Genomic DNA, 23,498 nt, shown 5'->3' on the forward strand with positions numbered 1-23,498 from the left:
ATATTTCCCCATTTTCCCAACCCCCCAGTAGCTGGTAACCACCATTTTATTTTCTGCTTTTATAAGTTTGATTTTTTTAGATTCACACATAAATGAGATTATGCAGTACTTTTCTTTCTGACTCTGCCTTATTTCACTTACCATAATGTCTTCCAGGTTCATCCATGTTGTTGCAATGACAGAATTTCCTTAAAGACTGAATAACATTCCATTATATATACTGGAGGTTAGGATAATGCTATATACTAGGACATAGTGTGATACATATAGATATCACATTTTCTTTATGCATTCATTTGTCCACAGAGACTTAGGTTGTTTCCATATCTTGGCTGTTGTGAATAACGTTGCAATGAACAGAAGGCAGATATCTCTTCAAGATACAGATTTTATTTCCTTTGGATATACCCCCAGAAGTGGGATTCCTGTGTCATATAGTAGTTCTATTTTTTTTAATTGTTTGAGGAACCTCCATACTGTTTTCCATAATAGCTATACTAATTTACATTCCTACCAACAGTGTATAAGAGTTCCCTTTATATTATTTGTAATTCTTTTATTTTTTCCAGCTTTACTGAGGTTAAATTAAATTATAAGATATTTAAAGTGTACACTATGATGGTTTGATATACATATACATGATGAAAGGAGTCCTCCTATCAAGCTAATTAACACATTTATCATCTCACATATTTAAATTTCTGTGACATTTTGTTCCACTCTCTTAGCAAATTTCAACTATACAATACAGTGTTATCAACTATAGTCATCAGGTTATACATTAGATACTCAGACCTTATTCATTATAACTGAAACTTTATACCAATTTACCAACCTATGTCTATTTCTCCCAACCCTCAGATTCTGGTACCACTTTTCTACTCTCTGTATCCATGAATTCAACTTTTAGGTGATATAATACAGTATTTGTCTTCCCCTGCCTGGCTTATTTCACTTAGCATAATGTGCTCAAATTCATTGCAAATGACAGGATTACCCTCCTTTTAAGGTTGAATAATATTCCATTGTACATATCTATTCATCCATTGATGGACACAGGTTGTTTCCATACCTTGACTATTGTGAATAATCTGCTATAAGTTTGGCAATACAGTTACATCTTTGTGATAATGATTTCATTTCATCTGGCTATTTACCCAGGATTGGAATTGCTAGATCATATGGGAGTTCTATTTTTAATTTTTTGAGGAATCTCCACACTGTTTTCCATAGTGGCTATACCAGTTTACAATGCCTCCAACAGTGAACAAGTGTTCCCTTTGTGCCACATCCTCACCAATACGTGCTATGTTTTGTCTTTTTATAATAGTCATTCTAACCGGTGTGAGATGGTATCTCATTGTTGTTTGATTGCATCTCCCTGATGATTAGTGATTTTGAGCACCTTTTAATGTATCTGATGGCCATTTGTATGTCTTAGCAGTGTCCCATAGGTTTCTGGTAGGTTGATTTTTTTTTAATTTGTTTTGAGATATTCCTTGATTTCCCTTTTGATTTCTTCTGTGACCCATTAGTTGTTCAGGAATGTGTTGTTTAGTTTCCACATGTTTGTAGATTTTCTAACCTTCCTCTTGTTGTTGATTTCTAGCTTCATATTATTGTGGTCAGAAAAGATACTTGGTATAATTTTAATTTTCTTAAATTTGCTAAGACTTATTTTGTGTTGCATCATATGATCTATCCTTAGGAATGTTCTGTGTGTACTTGAGAAGTATGTGTATTCTGCTGCTGTTGGATGGAATAACTGTTATGTCCATTTGGTCTACTCTATGGTTCAAGTCCATCATTTTCTTGTTGATTTTCTGTCTGAATGATGTATCCATTGTTGAAAGTTGGGTATTGAAATCCCCTACTATTTTTGTATTATTCTCTATTTATCCCTTCAGATCTGTTATTATTTGCTTAATATATTTAGAAGCTCCAATGTTGGGTGGGTATATATTTATAATTGTTATATCTCCTTGATGGGTTGATCCTTTTTCATTATATAATAACCTTCCTTCTCTCTTTTTACTGTTTTTGGCTTTAAGTCTATTCTCTCTGATATAAGTATAGCTAACCATGTTTTCACTTGCATGGAATATCTTTTTCCATTCCTTCACTTTGTCTAAGTGTGTCCTGAAATTGATATGGGTGTCTCATAGGCAGCATAGAACTGGGTTGTTGTTTTTTTCATCAATTCTGCCACTCAGTGCCTTTTTGTTGGTGAGTTCAATCCATTTACATTTATTGTAATATTGGCATGTAAGTATATACTAATGTCATCTTATTAATTTCTTTCTGGTTGTTTTGTATTTCTATTGTTTCCTTCTTCCTCTGTCTCTGTCTACTTTCATAAATTGGTTAATTTATGTGGTGGTGCATGCTGTTTTGCCTTTCCTTTTTCACTTGTGGGTCTACTGTAGGTTTTTCTTTTGTGGCTTACCCAAAACACCTAATAGGTAAAACAGTCCTTTTTAGGACTATAGGAAGTCATCTTCAAATGCTTATAAAGCCCCACCATTTTGCTCCTCCCTTTAATATTATTGATGTTATAATTTACCTTTTTTTTATGTTGTGCATTTGTTAACAACTTGCAGTAGCTATAGTTATTTTTACTAATCTTTCCCTTTAGCTTTTACACTATAGTTAAGTGACAAACACATCATCTAATATATAGTTTCTGCTTTCTAAATCTGTTTGTCTAATTTTTACCTTTACCAGTGTGTTGTGTACTTCTATATGTTTTTATGTCATTGATTAGTGTGTTTTCATTTCAGCTTGAAGAACTCCTTTCAGCATTTCTTGCAAGAAAGGTCTAGTGGCTATAAACTCCCTCAGTTTTTCTTTGTCTATGAAAGCCTTGTTTCTCATATCTGAAGGATAATTTTAACAGATAAAGTATTCTTGGCTGGCAATTTTTATCTTTCAACATTTTAAATGTGTCATTTCACTCTCTCCTAGCCTGTAGAGTTTCTGTTGAGAAAACCACTGTTAGCCTAATGGGAGTTTCTTTGTAGGGCGCTTTCTTTTTATCCTTGGCTGCCTTTATGATTCTTTGTTTGTTGATCTTGGCATTTATTATAATGTGTCATAAAGAAGGTCTTTTTGCATAGAGATAATCAGGTGTTGTATCAGCTTCTTGGACTTGTATGTCCAAGTCTTTCCTCAGGTTTGGGAAGTTCTCAGCTATTATTTCTTTAAATAAACTCTCTGCCCCCTTCCCCCTCTCTTCTCTTTCGGGAACCCCTATATTCAAATATTTGCCTTTCTGATAGAATCAGATAGCTCTCACAGCTATCTGTGAGATAGCTTACAGGAAACCTTAGTTTCCTCTCCTCTTCTAACTGTATTATTTCTACATTCCTATACTCCAAGTCATTTATTGTCACTTCCATCTGGTCTGCCCTACTACAGATGCTCTCTATTGCATTCTTCATCTCATTCATTGAATTATTCAGCTCTAAAATTTCTGTTCCTTTATTTTTTATTTCAGTCTCTTTGGTAAAGAAGTCTATCTATTAATTTTATTCCTCATTTCGTTGAATCATATTTTGAAATTTTCTTGTAGTTCACTGAATTTCCTTATAACAGCTATTTTTAAGTATTTATCAGTTATATCACAATATTCTATGATCTTGTGTTTAGTTGCTGGAAAGTTATAATTTTCTTCTTATGATGCCACATTTTCTTGATTTTTCCTATTGCTTCTAGTCATGCATTCTGCTTCTGCATTTGAAGTAACAGATGCCTCCTTAAATAAGCTTTTATGTCTTCTTTAGTTCTTACAATTCTCCAGGTTGTCTATTAGGAACCTCTCTTTTGTTTTCCAGAAGGTGGCATTGTAGCTCAAGTTTATGGTTTCTCCCTTGGTTACCAACTGTGTCTTGTTTTTGGCCATGTTCATTGTCTACCAGAGCTCTCAGGAGCTTGCTCTCTCAGCTGCACCTGAGATCACACCCAAGAAGAGATTAGCAGAGTGGGAAGAAGTGTGGGTGTAGAACTCAGTGTGTTTGGCCATTGTAGACATGGTAAGAAATTCCCCAGAGATGGTACACCCAGAGGCATGTGAGTGGACTTTCTACTGAGAAGAATTGTTTTAAAGCCATTTGAAATTCTTATCTGTCTTTTCTCAAGTATCCTCCCTCCCCCCAGTCACAGTGCTCCCACCTTAGTACTTTAGTTGCTGGTGGAGAGAAATGGGTTTCTCCTGCTGCATCCCATCCAGCTGGAGTAACCAGACCCTCTCTCACTGCTCTCTTGTTTCCCTGAAGGATAGTTTCTGTTAGGTGAATCAGCCCCAATCAGAGCCTTCTTGGGGGTGAAGAATTTTAGGAAAGTTTTCTCTTACCACATTTGCTGGAACCAAACTTATCTTCTCTGTGGCAAAATGTATATTTTTCTTTATTTTTTCCTCTAATTGTGTGTTGGAGTCTCCCTTCAGGAGGGCTGGTGTTCTGCAAATTCTCTTTCATTGGTAAGTGCTGACCAATTCAGCACTTACTCAATCCTTGCCAAACAGCTGCAAGAGGGGTCCAGACAGTCTGCTGCTTCTGTTGGTTCTGCAGAATGTATGGAGGTTTGACTATCTCCTACCACCTGCACTGATGGACAAGATTCTTCTTGGTTCCCTTGGAGCTAAATGTAAAGTCTGGAAACTCCCACAAAGTGGTCTTTGTTCACACATGGATGCCTACTTTATTGACTATAAAGGAGTATATAAAAGAGGAATGTCTTATGCAAGTTACTGCCATCACTTTTAATCATTTAGAGTTTATTTTGTTTATGGTTTAAGATAGGAGTCTAGTTTTACTCTTATTCATGTGACTATACAGTTTTTCCACCACTATTTATTGAAGACACTATCCCTTACTGATTGTATAGCCTTGGCACCTTTGCAGTAAATTAATTGATCATATATGCATGGGCTTATTTCTAGGCTTTCCATTCTGTTCCATTGTTCTATGTGTCAGTTTCTATGCCAATACCATACATTTTTGAAGCATAGTTGATTTACAATATTGCATTAGTTTCAGGTGTACGGCAAAGTGATTATACAAATAATTTTTCAGATTATTAGCCATTATAGGTTATTACAAGATATTGAATATTTTTGCCTGAGTTATATGTTAAATCCTTGTTGTGTATCTATTTTATATATAGTCATGTGTATCTGTTAATCCCATACTCCTAATTTATCCTCCACTTTCCCCTTTGGTAATCATAAGTTTGTTTTCTATGTCTGTGAGTCTGTTTCTGTTTTGTAAATAGGTTCATCTGCATTATTTTTTAGATTCCAATGTAAGTGATATCATATAATATTTGTCTTTGTCTTACTTGCTTCACTTGGTATGACATTCTCTAGGTACATCCATGTTGCCACAAATGGCAACATTTCATTCCTTTGTATGGCTGAGTAATATTCTATTATGTATATATGTGCCACATCTTCTTTATCCATTGATCTTCCCACGGACTTTTAGGTTGCTTCCATGCATTTGCTGTTGTCAATAGTGCTGCTATGAATATTGGATTGCATGTATCTTTTCAACTTAGAGATTTCATTTTGTTCAGATATATGCCAAGGAGTAGAATTGCTGGATCATAGCATACCACACTTTTTTGGATTACCATAACTTTCTAATATAATTTGAACTCAAGAGGTGTGATACCTCCAGCTTGCTTTTTTTTAAAGACTGCTTTGGCTATTCACTGTCTTTTTTCTTATTCAAAGTATAGTTGACTTACAATGTTGTGTTACTTTCTGGTGAACAATAAAGTGATTCAAAACCAATGGGTATTGTTCAGTTCTTATTGTATCTTATTTCTCTGCAGCATTTCATATAGTTGAATGTTCCTTTCTTGAAATATTCATTCTCTGTAATTCTAGAAGGAGTCTTACTTCCCAGATTATTTATTCCTCTCCTAGCTATATGATCATTTAGCTTCAATCTTATCTAAGGACTCTCCACCTTTCCAATAGCTTTAAGTTTCAGAATTTCTTAAGGTCCAGACCTTGGTTCTCTCTTTAAAATTCTTTCCTTAAGAAAACTCACCCAGACACATGAATTCAATTGACTTGTAAAATAATTTACTAAAACATATTTTAATATTATGTGATCAAAGTTATTAATTCTGAATATTTCATTTAGAAACTTTAAACTCTTGGAGATAGGTCAATTTAGCTAGATAACAAGACCACCTAAAAAAAATGAAAAGTTGGCAGATGCAGTTGGCCCTGCTGGCAGATGGATGGTTGAAGGAACAATACTTCCATCCATGGGGACATGTGCCCCAATTCCAAAGTCTCCCAGCATGACACTGGCTCAGAGCAACTCCTGGGATGTCACAGAATCCTGTGGATATTACTCTGAATGAAACCAAAAGTGAAGAGCATCCACTGTGAGAGCAAAATGTTTTACACCTACACAACCCACTGAACCAACATTAGCCACTGGAGGCAGACACCAAAAACAACAGGATCTATGAACCTGCAGCCTGCGAAAAGGAGACAACAAACAGAGTAAGTTAAGCAAAATGAGAAGACAGACAAACACACAGCAGATGACTGAGCAAGGTAAAAACCCATCAGACCAAACAAATGAACAGAACATAGTCAGTCTACCTAAAAAAGAATTCAGAGTAATGACAGGAAAGATGATCCAAAATCTTGGGAAAAGATTGGAGAAAATGCAAGAAACGTTTAACAAGGACCTAGAAGAACTAAAGAGAAAACAAACAGTGATTGATAAAGAACAAAATAAATGACATTAAAAATTCTCTAGAAGGAATCAATAGCAGATTAACAGAGACAGAAAAACGGATAAGTGACCTGGAAGATAAAATAGTGGAAATAACTACCACAGAGCAGAATAAAGAAAAAAGAATGAAAAGAATTGTGGACAATCGCAGAGACCTCTAGGACAACATTAAACACACCAACATTCGAATTATAGGGGTCCCAGAAGAAGAAGAGAAAAAGAAAGGGACTGAGAATATATTTGAAGAGATTATAGTTGAAAACTTCCCTAATATGGGAAAGGAAATAGTCAATCAAGTCCAGGAAGTGCAGAGAGTCCCATACAGGATAAATCCAAGGAGAAACACGCCAACACACATATTAATCAAACTATCAAAAATTAAATACAAAAAATATATATTAAAAGCAACAAGGGAAAAACAACAAATAATATACAAGGGAATCCCCATAAGGTTAACAGCTGATCTTTCAGCAGAAACTCTGCAAGCCAAAAGGGAGTAACAGGACATATTTAAAGTGATGAAATGGAAAAAAGTACAACGAAGATTACTCGACCCAGCAAGGTTCACATTCAGATTCAATGGAGAAATTAAAACATTTACAGACAAGCAAAAGCTAAGAGAATTCAGCACCACCAAACCACCATTACAACAAATGCTAAAGGAATTTCTCTAGGCAGGAAATGCAAGAGAAGGAAAAGACCTAAAATAACAAACCAATAAGAATTAAGAAAATTGTAATAGGAACATACATATTGATAACTACCTTAAATGTAAATGGATTAAACACTCTAATCAAAAGACACAGACTGGCTGAATGGATACAAAACGAAAACCTGTATATATGCTGTCTACAAGAGACCCACTTCAGACATAGGGACACATACAGACTGAAAGTGAGGGATGGAAAAAGATATTCCATGCAAATGGAAATCAAAAGAAAGCTGGAGAAGAAATTCTCACATCAGATAAAATACAATTTAAAAAAAAAAGACTATTACAAGAGACAAAGAAGGACACTACATAATGATCAAGGGATCGATCCAAGAAGAAGATAGAATAATTGTAAATATTTATGCACCCAGCAAATGAGCACCTCAATATATAAGGCAAATATTAACACCCATGAAATGGGAAATCAACAGTAACACAATCATAGAGGGGATTTTAACAACACACTTTCACCAATGGACAGATTATCCAAAATGAAAATAAATAAGGAAACACAAGCTTTAAATGATACATTAAACAAGATGGACTTAATTGATATTTATAGGACATTCAATCAGAAAAAAACAGAATACACTTTCTTCTAGAGTGCTCATGGAACATTCTCCTGGACAGATCATATCTTGGATCACAAATCAAGCCTTGGGTATATTTAAGAAAATTGAAATAATATCATGTATCTTTTCCAACCACAATGCTATGAGACTAGATATCAATTACAGGAAAAAATCTGTAAACAATATAAACGCATGGAGGCTAAACAATACACTACTAAATAACCAAGTGATCACTGAAGAAATAAAAGAGGAAATCAAAAAATATCTAGAAACAAGTGACAATGAAAGTACGACGACCCAAAACCTATGGGATGCAGCAAAAGCAGTTCTAAGAGGGACGTTTATAGCAATACAATCCTACGTCAAGAAACAAGAAACATCTCAAATAAACAACCTAACCTTACACCAAAAGCAATTAGAGAAAGAAGAACAAAAATACCCCAAAGTTAGCAGAAGGAAAGAAATAATAAAGATCAGATCAGAAATAAATGAAAAAGAAATGAAGGAAACAAAAGCAAAGATCAATAAAACTAAAAGCTAATTCTTTGAGAAGTAAAACAAAATTGATAAACCATTAGCCAGACTCATCAAGAAAAAAAGGGAGAAGACTCAAATCAATAGAATTAGAAATGAAAAAGGAGAAGTAACAACTGACACTGCAGAAATACAAAGCATCATGAGAGATTACTACCAGCAACTCTATGCCAGTAAAATGGACAACCTGGAAGAAATGGGCAAATTCTTAGAAAAGCACAACCTTCTCAGACTGAACCAGGAAGAAAGAGAAAATACAAACAGACCAATCATAAGCACTGAAATTCAGACTGTGATTAAAAATATTCCAACAAACAAAAGCCCAGGACCAGATGGCTTCACAGGTGAATTCTATCAAACATTTAGAGAAAAGTTAACACCAATCCTTTTCAAACTCTTGCAAAAGATAGCAGAGGGAGGAATACTCCCAAACTCATTCTACGAGGTCATCGAAACACTGGTACCAAAACCAGACAAAGATGCCATGAAAAAAGTAAATGACAGGCCAATATCACTGATGAACATAGATGCAAAAATCCTCAGCAAAATACTAGCAAAGAGAATCCAACAGCACATTAAAAGGATCATACACCATGATCAAGTGATGTTTATCCTGAAATGCAAGGATTCTTCAATAAACACAAATCAATCAATGTGATACGCCATATTAAGAAAGATAAAAACCATATGATCATCTCAATAGATGCAGAAAAATCTTTTGACAAAATTCAACACCCATTTACGATAAAAACCCTCCAGAAGGTAGGCACAGAGGGAACTTACCTCAACATAATAAAGGCCATATATGACAAACCCACAGCCAACATCCTTCTCAATGGTGAAAAACTGCAACCATTTCAACTAATATCAGGAGCAAGACAAGGTTGTCCACTCTCACCACTATTATTCAACATAGTTTTGGAAGTTTTAGCCACAGCAATCAGAGAAGAAAAAGAAACACAAGGAATCCAACTTGGAAAAGAAGAAGTAAAGCTGTCACTGTTTGCAGATGACATGATACTAAACATATAGAATCCTAAAGTGCTACCAGAAAACTATGAGAGCTAATCAATGAATTGGTAAAGTAGCAGGTTACAAAATTAATGCACAGAAATCGCTTGCATTCCTATATACTACTGATGAAATATCTGAGAGAGAAATTAAGGAAACACTCCCATTTACCATTGCAACAAAAAGAATAAAATACATAGGAATAAACCTACCTAAGGAGACAAAAGACCTGTATGCAGAAAGCTGTAAGACACTGATGAAAGAAATTAAAGATGATACAAACTGATGGAGAGATACACCATGGTCGTGGATTGGAAGACTCAATATTGTGAAAATGAATATACTACCCAAAGCAATCTACAGATTCAATGCAATCCCTATCAAACTACCAATGGCATTTTTCACAAAACTAGAACAAACATTTCACACTTTATATGGAAACACAAATGACCCCGAATAGCCAAAGCAATCTTTAGAAAGAAAAACGGAGCTGGAGGAATCAGGCTCCCAGACTTTAGACTATATTGCAGTGTTACAGAAATCAAGACAGTATGGTACTGGCACAAAAACAGAAATATCAATGGAACAGGATAGAAAGCCCAGAGACTAACCCACACACATATGGTCAGCTTATTTTTGATAAAGGAGGCTAGAATATACAATGGAGAAAAGACAGCCTCTTCAATAAGTGCTGCTGCGAAAAGTGGACAGCTACATGTCAAAGAATGAAATTAGAACACTCCCTAACACCATACACACAAATAAACTCAAAATGGATTAAAGACCTAAATGTAAAGCCAGACACTATAAAACTCTTAGAGGAAAGCATAGGCAGAACACTCTATGACATAAATCACTGCAAGAGTCTTTTTGACACCCCTCCCAGAGAAATGGAAATAAAAACAAAAATAAACAAATGGGACCTAATGAAATGGAAAATTTTTTCACAGCAAAGCAAACCAAAAACAAGACCAAAAGACAACCGTCAGAATGGGAGAAAATATTTGCAAATGAAGCAACTGACAAAGGATTCATCTCCAAAATATACAAGCAGGTCATGCAGCTCAGTATCAAAAACCAAACCACAATGCATAAATGGGCAGAAGACCTAAATAGACATTTCTCCAAAGAAGATATAGAGATTGCCAACAAACACATGAAAGGATGCTCAACATCACTAACCATTAGAGAAATGCAAATTAAAACTACAGTGAGGTACCACCTCACACCAGTCAGAATGGCCATCATTAAAAAATCTACAAACAATTAATGCTAGAGAGAGTGTGGCGAAAAGGGAAGCTTCTTGCACTGTTGGTGGGAATGTAAATTGATACAGCCACTATGGAGAACAGTATGGAGGTTCCTTAAAAAACTAAATATAGAACTACCATATGACCTGGTAATCCCACTACTGGCATATACACTGGGAAAACCATAATTCAAAAATAGTCATGCACCATTAGGTTCATTGCATCTCTATTTACCATAGCCAGGACATGGAACCAACCTAAGTGCATCGACAGATGAATGAATAAAGAAGATACGACACCTATATATAATGGAATATTACTCAGCCATAAAAATAAACGTAATTGAGTTATTTGTGGATGGACCTAGAGTTTGTCATACAGAGTGAAGTCAGAAAGATAAAAACAAATACCATATTCTAACACATATATATGGAATCTAATAAAAATAAAATGCTTCTGACGAACGTAGGGGCAGGACAGGAATAAAGATGCAGATGTAGAGAATGGACTTGAGGACACGGGGAGTGGGAAGGGTAAGCTGGGACGAAGAGAGTGGCATGGACATATATACACTACCAAATGTAAAATAGATAGCTAGTGGGAAGCAGCCGCATAGCACAGTGAGGTCAACTCGGTGCTTTGTGACCACCTAGAGGGGTGGGATAGGGAGGGTGGGAGGGAGACGCAAGAGGGAGGAGATATGGGGATATATGTATATGTATATGTATAGCTGTTTCACTTTGTTGTAAAGCAGAAACTAACACACCATTGTAAAGCAATTATACTCCAATAAAGTGTTAAAAAATAAAATAAATTAAAAAATGAAAAGTTGATTGTTCCTGCCCCTTGAGGTTAATTTAGAACTATAAATTATTTATGCTTACTAAATACATTCATGTTATTGAGACAGAGATTCTTAAGGCTTGAGTTAAGCATTATTTGAAATGGAATAAATGGCCTTTATAAGTTCAGAATTTCAATATTAATTGTCTTCAAGAAAATTTGTAAAAAACTAGCATAAGGGCTATCTGTGCTTAATAGTCAGTAGTTTTGGTTTATTTGAGCAAATTAAGAAAACTGTAAATATTTAGGATGGAGCATGTGCTGACCATCTTCTTGGAAAAAATATAGTGTTTAATTCTAAAAACGTAAGAAAGCAAAATATTATAAATGAGTTAATTAAATAGAATAAGACAATAGACATTTATTTTTACTTTAGTTTTATTTATTTGTTTACTTTTCATCCATCTAAACAGCCTCACTGTCTGATTCACCAGAGCTATATCCTATAGCTTTACGACGGATCAGGATACTACTTGCTTCAATTTCAGGAATCTCCATTTTGGCTTTGGGTACACATTGTTCTTTAGTTTTGTGTAGCAGAACACGTTTTCTAACTGCTTCTATCAAGGCCCTCCTTGCTTTATTGATCATTGGTAGAGTTGATGGAGGAAATTGCTTTAAACCAGGACAAACTGGAGCTGATGAAGATCGGGAAACTGATAGAGCGCAAGGGCTTGATATGGAAGATGGTGATTGTAGGAAAGTAAACAGTGATTTTAGAGTGGAAAATTTTGTTGACTTCAAACTTGTTGATCTTGGGTGTGGTGTAATCAAATGTCCTGTTGGTTGTGCAACTGAAGATCTTGGCAACTGTACAACTGAAGATCTTGATGACTGTGTATCTAAACATCCTGATAATTGGACAAATGTACGTCTTGTTGACTGGGCAACTGAATGTTTTGATGATGGAATTAAAGATATTGATGTTTGTGGACCTGAAGATACTGATGATAGTGGAACTGAACTTTGTAGTATTTGTGGAGTTGAAGATATTGGTAATGGTGCAATTGAAGATGTTGAATTTGGTGGAACCACATATTTTGGTGGTGGTGGAAATGAAGATCTTAGTCTTGATGGAACTGAAGATCTTGGTGATTTTGCAACGAAAGGTCTTGATTTTGCAGATGAAGATCTCACAGCTTAAAAAGTTGAAGATCTTGGTGATTGTACAACTGAAGCAGAGTCAGTTAGATTTTAACTTCAGCCCTTGATTGAATTCTAGGTGAAGTTACTGAAGAAGGAGATAAAGGTGGAGGCATTTCCTGATATTCACCTTGTGGGACTAGATCATCTGGTATCAGTTCATTATGTTGGAAAAGTTCAGGTACTGGAGGAGAGAACTCTGTTTGAGGTGGTGTAATTAGAAGAGCTGCATCAAGAGTAGTCTGCAGGCAATCAGGAGGTGGTGATGCTGCTGGATTCCTGAAAACAGTTGATGTAAGTTGAGTTGGGGAATGTATTATTGAGGGAATACTTATCCTCTTTGAAGATCTTAATAGAGCTAACCAATCAGGTGGTAGTGGAGGTGGTGAATTTGGTGCTGTGGGACTCACAAACGCCTCTGTTTTAAGACGAGTTTGAGGTTGGGATTGCAACTATTCTCCCATTCCAGTTCCATAATTGATATAGCTATGTGAATACTTCACATCACCAGCTCCATGCGTTGGCTGTTGTAGAGGGCAGGATAACACTTTTCCTACAGGTCTTGTTAGAAGTTTACTGATTTCACTAAATGGGAAAGTGGAAAATGTACTTTCAGCTGGTTGATCTACATATGAATGAGAGGTATCACCAAAAGCATCTGCGATATGGTCCACTGTAATATTATCTTCTATCAATTGACTTTGAGGCACACATTCTATCTCAGAGGGATATCTAGGTGCTTCTTCTTTTTGCTTGAAATTCCCTCCGTTTTGTTTTTCTTTCTGAGATATAATCTTTTTTTTAGTTCAGTACAAAAGTTGAGGGAGCACCTCTGCCTCACCCCCTTTTGAGCATCCGCAGTGCTTTTCAGATCTGCTCCAAGCTTCGCCGGGTTTTGAACTTCGCCAGCAACATCTGGCAATTGGCAGACGCTGACTTTATGTGAAAATAAAAGCTCTTGCCTTCAGTTTTTGAGCAGTAGTAACCTGGAAACCAAGCTCCGTGTCAGAATCTTAAGGTTGCACAAGCAGTGAGAGAACAATGCCTTCAAATCATTGTCACGCCCCTCTGGTCACCCTCTCTGGAACTAGCTTCACAAAGATGGGGAGAGACCAGCTGGAGAGGAAGAAACAAGGTTATTACCTAACCTCTCATTTAATGTTTCTCTAAGTGTGACCCTAGAGTTGAGAACAGACTATCCCATGTGACCACCAGCTTATTTCACTGACTTCAAGTAACATTTTTCTCTCATCTGATTCCAAAAATTATCTTCCAGTTGAAATGTTTATTCTGAGCTCCGTTTGGATATCACAAAGCCAACTCAATCTTGTATTTTGTTCTCTTATTCTACCCACACCTGACTCTCCTCCCTGCATCTCTTATTCCTGAATACGGCAAGTCCATCCATCCAGTTACTCATGTCAAAAACCTGGTAATTAACTCTGTTCTTGACACTTCTCTTATTTCCACACCCAGTCTACAATATGGTCAGTTCTATTCCAAATTATATCCCGAAATGTATCCACTCCTCTCCACCTACCTTACTACTAGTAGAGTAAATTTCACACCATCTTCCACCAGAATGACCAGAACTGTCTCCTAAATAGTTTTCCTGATCCTCTCTTTTCCTCTTCCAATCTGCTTTCCTTCATCCTTCCATCCATGTGTCCATGCACCCATCCATTCATCATCTATCAGAGTGATCCTTACTCAATCTGGAAAGACCTCTGAGTAAGATGACAGAATATAGTCAAATGACAAAAAAAAAAGAAAAAAATCCTTGAAAAATAAATGATATGAACAAAAATGAATTTTAAAATGAAAAAATAAATACTTCAGCACTATAAAAAAAATAAGGGGCATAATCTCCTACCATGCATTCTGGATATTTTTGTCCAAGGATATATGGACCAGGGATTTTAGCTACTGGCACATAACTTCTATCCACATTGCTTGAGGAGTGGTTCGATGATGGGGCTGAGTGTGGTATTGGATGCAAGAAAGTGGACTGCATTTGGAAAAGTGTCACTCATACCTCCTAATCTATAAGGAAAGGGACTGAAAAAGGCAAATGAGTTTCCTGGGTGAAAGGTAGAAAGTGTCTCTCCATCCTCCATACTTCCACACTGACACAGTTTAAAAAAAAAAAAACCTGCCAGGACTCTCTAGCTGGGAGAAATATGGGAAAGAGAAGGCAGAAGGTCTTAAATAATCAGACCTAATTAGCTGTAACAATAAGAGATTTACCAAATTTGAAGATATAATACAGATAACTATGAAGTGAGTGGGTAGCTATTTGAGAAAAGGCACAAAGAAAGTGTCAGTATAAGTCTGTCTCCCCAATTGTGGGCTAATAGTGCCTTGGCCAACCACCAAAACTATAACATCATGGCTTCAGAACAAAATATTAGTATTATAAACTTGAAAATATACATTTAGTACTATAAAGAAAAAAATGGGGAGATAAAGCACAAAAGTTTAAAAGTTGTGATCATGTTAATTTTTTTCATTTTTATAGCAAAAATCGAATAGATACCTAAATCTAGAGACAGAGGTTCAAATATAATATAAAATGATAACTATAACAATTCATTTATGCAGCAATGTTTTTTAAGCGCTACCATGTGCTATTCACAGGAGAGAGAAATTTCCACCCAGACATAAAAGCATATGCAAATACTCTGAGGCAAGAACCAAAATATCCTGAATGAGACACTGCAAGAGGGCCTGTGGCTAGGAAATGCTATGAGGTGAGCTTTGAAGGATTTATAAATCTTGTACTTGAAAGACATGATAAAAAGTTTGGGTTTTAATCTGAGGAGCAAGGGAATCCATTGAAGGATTTAAGGAGAGGAGATACGTGATCCATATTATTTTTTGAAAGCTCACTGTAGCTCCTGGGCACAGAGTGGATTGTAGAGTGTTAAGAGTGGAGGCAAGGAAACCAGTTGCAGTAATCCATGCAAGAGATGATAGTGTTAGTGGTAGAGATGGTGAGAAATGATTTCATTCAAGGTGTATTTTGGAGAGGAAGAGCAAGTTTGTGACAAAGGATGTGGAAATATAGTGTAAGCAATAAGAATAGTCAGGTGTTCTGAGGAATGTTTAGGCCTGCAGATGAGCATTTTGTAGTTATTAGTGTGTAGATTGTGTTTAAACCCATGGAAATGAATGAGAAAATCTAGGAGGAAAGTACAGGTAGAAAAAATAATTACATCCTTCAATTATCATAAGGCATATAAACACACATTTAAAACAAATAAATCATAAAAGATGTAGCAAAAGCTAAAGTATGAAGAACAGTAATAACATATAAAATCATGTTAGAATTAAGAAAAGAGTACATTTCATATCAACAAATTTCAATGGTATAAACTCATTTATTAAGATCAACAGTGAAGTGTTTGAAACATCAGGGATACAGTAGTGAATAGTACAGGTAAAGTCTCTGTCCTCATGGGGTTCACATTCTACTGAATGAGAGTAAAATAAACAAGTAAGTAAATCGATATATAATATAACTTCAGATGGTGATATGTGCTATCAAAGAATTTAGAGCCAGTTGAGGAGATAGATGACTATTAAGTTAGGCCTCTCTGAGGAGATAATATTTGTAGAGAATCTTAAATTCAAGTTACAAGAGGCATCTAAAGCAATGACTCAGAAAGATAACAGTAAAAGAATAGGTATCAACATAAAGAAAGTTGTAGGTATAATATTGATGTCAACCAAAATTGAATTTATATACAAGTTAAACAAAACATAGGAGAAATGCTTCATTAAAAGTATAATTCAAAATGAATTTCTAAATGTTATGCTATTGTATAGAAAATAACACAACATTAAAATACATCAAGAAAAAATGGAATAAATACCAAAAAAATAGAAACACAATTGACAAAATTTAGCAAGTTTGGAGAGAATCCAAATAAATAAACTGAATAAAGTTGGTCTAATAGGTCTATATCAAGCCTTGCTGCCTGATATCAGAAAATGCACCTTTAAAAATGTTTTTAAATTTAATTTAATTTATTTTTTATACAGCAGGTTCTTATTAGTTATCCATTTTATACATATTAGTGTATATATGTCAATCTCAATCTCACAATTCATCACACCTTTTTTACTTAATAGTGGAATATTTACATATATGGCTGTATATTGGGCCACTACAAAAATCTCAATAATTAAAAAAAATATAAAAACAATAAAGACTGCATTATTTTTAATACTTTCTTATTATACAATCACAAGTATTTATTTTCTATATTTTAATGTCATTATCTTCTCATATACATTTATTACAGTTACAGCTTCACAGTGCAGTTAACACTAAAATATTATGGATTGATCTGTAGCCCCATATAGTGCTTTCTCCCTTGAAATCATTTTTCTGATGTTAATATGATTATTTCTGGGTTCTTTTGTATCATATATTTTTACTTTGAGAGCCTATATAACATAGTGATTAAGAGCATATGTTTTGAAATCAGTCTTCCTGGATTAAAATAAAAATTATGTCCCTTGATAGTCCTGAGACCTAAGAAAAGTTTCTCATCCTTTCCATTCCTCAGTTCTGATTTGTTAAATGGTGAAATAATTGCACCAATCTCATAGAGCTGTTGTGAGAATTAAAGTTAATTCATTCATGGAAAGCATTTATGAAGAGTGTCTGCCACATAATGAGCCCATACTAAATGTTAGCTATTATTATTACTTTCATTCTTTATGAGTCATAGTGTGTCTCTTGATAGAATGAAGTAATATTTTTTGACCATGTAGGATCATTTTTTCTTATAATTGAGGTTTCAAAGATTTATATTTATTTTTGTAATACTTATATGGTTAGACTTAATTGTGTTAGCTTTTTCAATATTTTCTGTTGATGAATACATTCATTTGAGTTATTATCTCATGTCCTTTGATTTCAAAGTTGAAGACTACTTTAATATTTCTTATACAGCATATTTGCTAAAAATGAATTATCCCAGGTATTTTTTTATTTTTTATTTTTATTTTTTATTTGAGAACTCTTAGTTTCTCCTTCAGAAGGAGAAATCTGGTACGGAATTATTTGTTGACTTTTTTTTCTGTCAGTATTTTGAATGTTATCTGGCCTCCATTGTTTCTGATTATAAATCAGCATTGAGCCTCATTCAACAGAGGACAGACAGCAGAAGCAAGAATAATTACAATTGTGCAGCCTGTGGAACGAGACCCACATTCACATAAAGACAGACAACATGAAACAGCAGAGGACTATGTACCAGAGGAAGGAACAAGATAAAATCCTAGGAAAACAACTAAATGAAGGGAAGATAGGCAATCTTCCAGAAAAAGAATTCAGAATAATGATAGTGAAGATGATACAGGACCTCAGAAAAAGAATGGAGGCAAAGATCGAGAAGATGCAAGAAATGTTTAATAAAGACCTAGAAGAAGTAAAGAACAAACAAACAGAGATGAACAGTACAATACCTGAAATGAAAAATACAATAGAAGGAATCAATAGCAGAATAAACGAGGCAGAAGAATGGATAAATGACCTGAAAGACAGAATGCTGGAAAATACTGCTGCAAAACAGAATAAAGAAAAAAGAATGAAAAGAAATGAAAACAGCCTGAGACATCTGGGACAACATTAAAAGCACCAACATTCACATTATAGGGGTCCCAGGAGGATAAGAGAGAGAGAATGGACCCAAGAAAAATATTTGAAGAGATTATAGTCAAAAACTTCCATAACGTGGGAAAGGAAATACCACCCAAGTCCAGGAGGCAAAGGGAGTCCCATCATGATAAACCCAGGGAGAAATCACCAGGACAAAAAGTAATCAAATTGACAAAAATTATTAAAAGCAACAAGGGAAAAATGACAAATAACATACAAGGGAACTCCCATAGGATAGCAGCTGATCTCTCAGCAGAAACTCTACAAGCCAGAAGGGAGTGGAACGATATATTTAAAGTGATGAAAGGGAAGAGCCTACAACCAAGATTACTCTACCTGGCAAGGATCTCATTCAGATTTGACAGAGAAATAAAAAGCTTTACAGACAAGCAAACGCTAAAAGAATACAGCACCACCAAAACAGCTCTACAACAAATGCTAAAGGAACTTCTCTAAGTGGGAAATACAAGAGAAGAAAAGGATCTACAAAGAAAACAAAAACATTAAGAAAATGGTAATAATAACATACATATTGATCATAAACTTAAATGTGAATGGATTAAAGGTTCCAACCAAAAGACACAGGCTGCCTGAATGGATACAAAAAGAAGACCCATGCCTTGTCTCTTGAAATTGAGGGGATGGGAAAAGATATTCCATGCAAATGGAAATCAAGAGAAAGCTGGAGTAGCAATTCTCATATGAGACAAAATAGACTTTAAAATAAAGACTATTACAAGAGACAAAGAAGGACACTACATAATGATCGAGGGATCAATCCAAGAAGAAGATATAACAATTGTAAATATTTATGCACCCAACATAGGAGCACCTCAATCCATAAGGCAAATACTAACAGCCATAAAAGGGGAAATCGACAGTAACACAATCATAGAAGGGGACGTTAACACCCCACTTTCACCAATGGACAGATCATCCTAAATGAAAATAAATAAGGAAACAGAAACTTTAAATGATACATTAAACAAGATGGACTTAATTGGTATTTATAAGACATTCCACCCAAAAACAACAGAACACACATTTTTCTCAAGTGCTCATGGAACATTCTCCAGGATAGATCATATCTTGGGTCACAAATCAAGCCTTGGTAAATTTAAGAAAATTGAAATCATATCAGGTATCTTTTCCGACCACAACGCTATGAGACTAGATATCAATTACAGGAAAAAATCTGTAAGAAATACAAACACATGGAGGCTAAACAACACACTACTTACTAACCAAGAGATCACAGAAAATATCAAAGATGAAATCAAAAAATACCTGGAAACAAATGACAATGAAAACACGACGACCCAAAACGTATGGGATGCAGCAAAAGCAGCTCTAAGAGGGAAGTTTATAGCAATACAAGCCTACCTCAAGAAACAGGAAACATCTCGAATAAACAACCGAAACTTGCACCTAAAGCAATTAGAGAAAGAAGAACAAAAACACCCGAAAGTTAGCAGAAGGAAAGAAATAATAAAGATCAGATCAGAAATAAATGAAAAAGAAATGAAGGAAACAATAGCAAAAATCAATGAAACTAAAAGCTGGTTCTTCAAGAAGATAAACAAAATTGATAAACCATTAGCCAGACTCATCAAGAAAAAAAGGGAGAAGACTCAAATCAATAGAATTACAAATGAAAAAGGAGAAGTAACAACTGACACTGCAGAAATACAAAGGATCATGAGAGATTACTACAAGCAACTCTATGCCAATAAAATGGACAACCTGGAAGAAATGGACAGATTCTTAGAAATGCACAACCTTCCGAGACTGAACCAGGAAGAAATGGAAAATACGAACTGACCAATCACAAGCACTGAAATTGAAACTGTGATTAAAAATCTTCCAAGAAACAAAAGCCCAGGACCAGATGGCTTCACATGCAAATTCTATCAAACATTTAGAGAAGAGATAATACCTATCCTTCTCAAACTCTTCCAAAATATTGCAGAGGGAGGAATACTCCCCAACACATTCTACGAGGCCATCATCACCCTGATACCAAAACCAGACAAAGATGTCACAAAGAAAGAAAACTACAGGCCAATATCACTGATGAACATAGATGCAAAAATCCTCAACAAAATACTAGCAAACAGAATCCAACAGCACATTCAAAGGATCATACACCATGATCAAGTGGAGTTTATTCCAGGAATGCAAGGATTCTTCAATATACGCAAGTCAATCAACGTGATATACCATATTAACAAATTGAAGGAGAAAAACTATATGATCATCTCAATAGATGCAGAGAGAAAGCTTTAGACAAAATTCAACACCCATTTATGATAAAAGCCCTGCAGAAAGTAGGCATAGAGGGAACTTAGCTCAACATAATAAAGGCTATATATGACAAACCCACAGCCAACATCGTCCTTAATGGTGAAAAACTGAAACCATTTCCAAGATCAGGAACAAGACAAGGTTGCCCACTCTCACCACTGTTATTTCACATACTTTTGGAAGTTTTGGCCACAGCAATCAGAGAAGAAAAAGAAATAAAAGTAATCCAAATCGGAAAAGAAGAATTAAAGCTGTCACTGTTTGCAGATGACATGATACTATACATAGAGAATCCTAAAGATGCTACCAGAAAACTACTAGAGCTAATCAATGAATTTGGTAAAGTAGCAGGATACAAAATTAATGCACAGAAATCTCTTGCATTCCTATACACTAATGATGAAAAATCTGAAAGTGAAATTAAGAAAACACTCCCATTTACCATTGCAACAAAAAGAATAAAATATCTAGGAATAAACCTACCTAAGGAGACAAAAGACCTGTATGCAGAAAATTATAAGACACTGATGAAGGAATTAAAGATGATACAAATAGATGGAGAGATATACCATGTTCTTGGATTGAAATAATCAACATTGTGAAAATGACTCTACTACCCAAAGCAATCTACAGATTCAATGCAATCCCTATCAAACTACCACTGGCATTTTTCACAGAACTAGAACAAAAAATTTCACAATTTCTACGGAAACACAAAAGACCCCGAATAGCCAAAGCAATCTTGAGAACGAAATATGGAGCTGGAGGAATCAGGGTCCCTGACTTCAGACTATACTACAAAGCTACAGTAATCAAGACAGTATCTTACTGGCACAAAAACAGAAACATAGATCAATGGAACAGGATAGAAAGCCCAGAGATAAACCCACGCACATATGGTCACCTTATCATTGATAAAGGAGGTAAGCATATACAATGGAGAAAAGACAGCCTCTTCAATAAGTGGTGCTGGGAAAACTGGACAGGTACATGTAAAAGTATGAAACTAGAACACTCCCTGACACCATACACAAAAATAAACTCAAAATGGATTAAAGACCTAAATGTAAGGCCAGACACTATCAAACTCTTAGAGGAAAACATAGACAGAACACTCTATGACATAAATCACAGGAAGATCTTTTTGACCCAGCTCCTAGAGAAATGGAAATAAAAACAAAAATAAACAAATGGGACCTAATGAAACTTAAAAGCTTTTGCACAGCAAAGGAAACCATAAAGAAGACGAAAAGACAACCCTCAGAATGGGAGAAAATATTTGCAAATGAAGCAACTGACAAAGGATTAATCTCCAAGATTTAGAAGCTACTCATGCAGCTCAATAACAAGAAAACAAACACCCAATCCAAAAATGGGCAGAAGACCTAAATAGACATTTCCCCAAAGAAGATATACAGCTTGCCAACAACACATGAAAGGATGCTCAACATCATTAATCATTAGAGAAATGCAAATCAAAACTACAATGAGATATCATCTCACACCGGTCAGAATGGCCATCATCAAAAAATCTAGAAACATTAAGTGCTGGAGAGGGTGTGGAGAAAGGGAACACTCTTGCACTTTTGGTGGGAATGTAAATTGATACAGCCACTATGGAGAACAGTATGGAGGTTCCTTAAAAAACGAAAAATAGAACTACCATATGACCCAGCCATCCCACTACTGGGCATATACCCTGAGAAAACCATAATTCAGAAAGAGTCATGTACCAAAATGTTCATTGTAGCTCTATTTACAATAGCCAGGACATGGAAGCAACCTAATTGTCCATCATCAAATGAATGGACAAAGAAGATTTGGCACATATATACAATGGAATATTACTCAACCATAAAAAGAAACGAATGGAGGTATTTGTAGTAAGGTGGATGGAGTCAGAGTCTGTCATACACAGTGAAGTAAGTCAGAAAGAGTAAAACAAATACAGTATGCTAACACATATATATTGAATCTAAGGAAAAAAAAAAGTCATGAAGAACCTAGTGGCAAGATGGGAATAAAGACACAGACATACTAGAGAATGGACTTGAGGATATGGGGAGGGGGAAGGGTAAGATGTGACAAAATGAGAGAGTGGCATGGACATATATACACTACCAAACGTAAAATAGATAGCTAGTGGGAAGCAACTGCATAACACAGGGACATCAGCTCGGTGCTTTGTGACCACCTAGAGGGGTGGGATAGGGAGGGTGGGAGGGAGGGAGTTGCAAGAGGGAAGAGATATGGGAACATATGTATATGTATAACTGATTCACTTTGTTATAAAGCAGAAACCAACACACCATTGTAAAGCAATTTTACTCCAATAAAGATGTTAAAAAAAAGAAATAAATGGTACAGAAACAAAGAAAACAATAGCAAAGATCAATAAAAATAAAAGATGCTTCTTTGAGAAGATAAACAAAATTGATAAACCATTAGCCAGACTCATCAAGAAAAAGAGGGAGAGGACTCAAATCAAATCAATAAAATTAGAAATGAAAAAGAAGTTACAACTGACACTGCAGAAATATCATATATTAACACATGTATGTGGAATCTAGAAAAATGGTACAGATGAACCGGTTTACAAGGCAGAAATAGAGACACAGATGTAGAGAACAAATATATGGACACCAAGGTGGGAAATCGGGGGGTGGGGGGTGCGAGTCGTGGTGGGATGAATTGGGA

General features: G+C 35.3%; 1 long non-coding RNA gene across 1 annotated transcript in view; it reads right to left on the reverse strand.

Annotated features, from left to right (window-relative positions):
- Nucleotides 1-23,242, reverse strand: part of LOC309653147 — a 425,233-nt gene extending 401,991 nt beyond the window's left edge. Inside the window, exon 1 of the long non-coding RNA XR_014259019.1 lies at nt 22,972-23,242. This is a non-coding gene — a long non-coding RNA (uncharacterized lncRNA). The remainder of the gene's footprint in view (nt 1-22,971) is intronic.
- Between the last annotated feature and the right edge of the window lie 256 nt (nt 23,243-23,498).

Source organism: Balaenoptera physalus (assembly GCF_965194825.1).
Source record: "Balaenoptera physalus genome assembly, chromosome: X".
In the NCBI taxonomy this organism is placed as follows: Eukaryota; Metazoa; Chordata; class Mammalia; order Artiodactyla; family Balaenopteridae; genus Balaenoptera; species Balaenoptera physalus.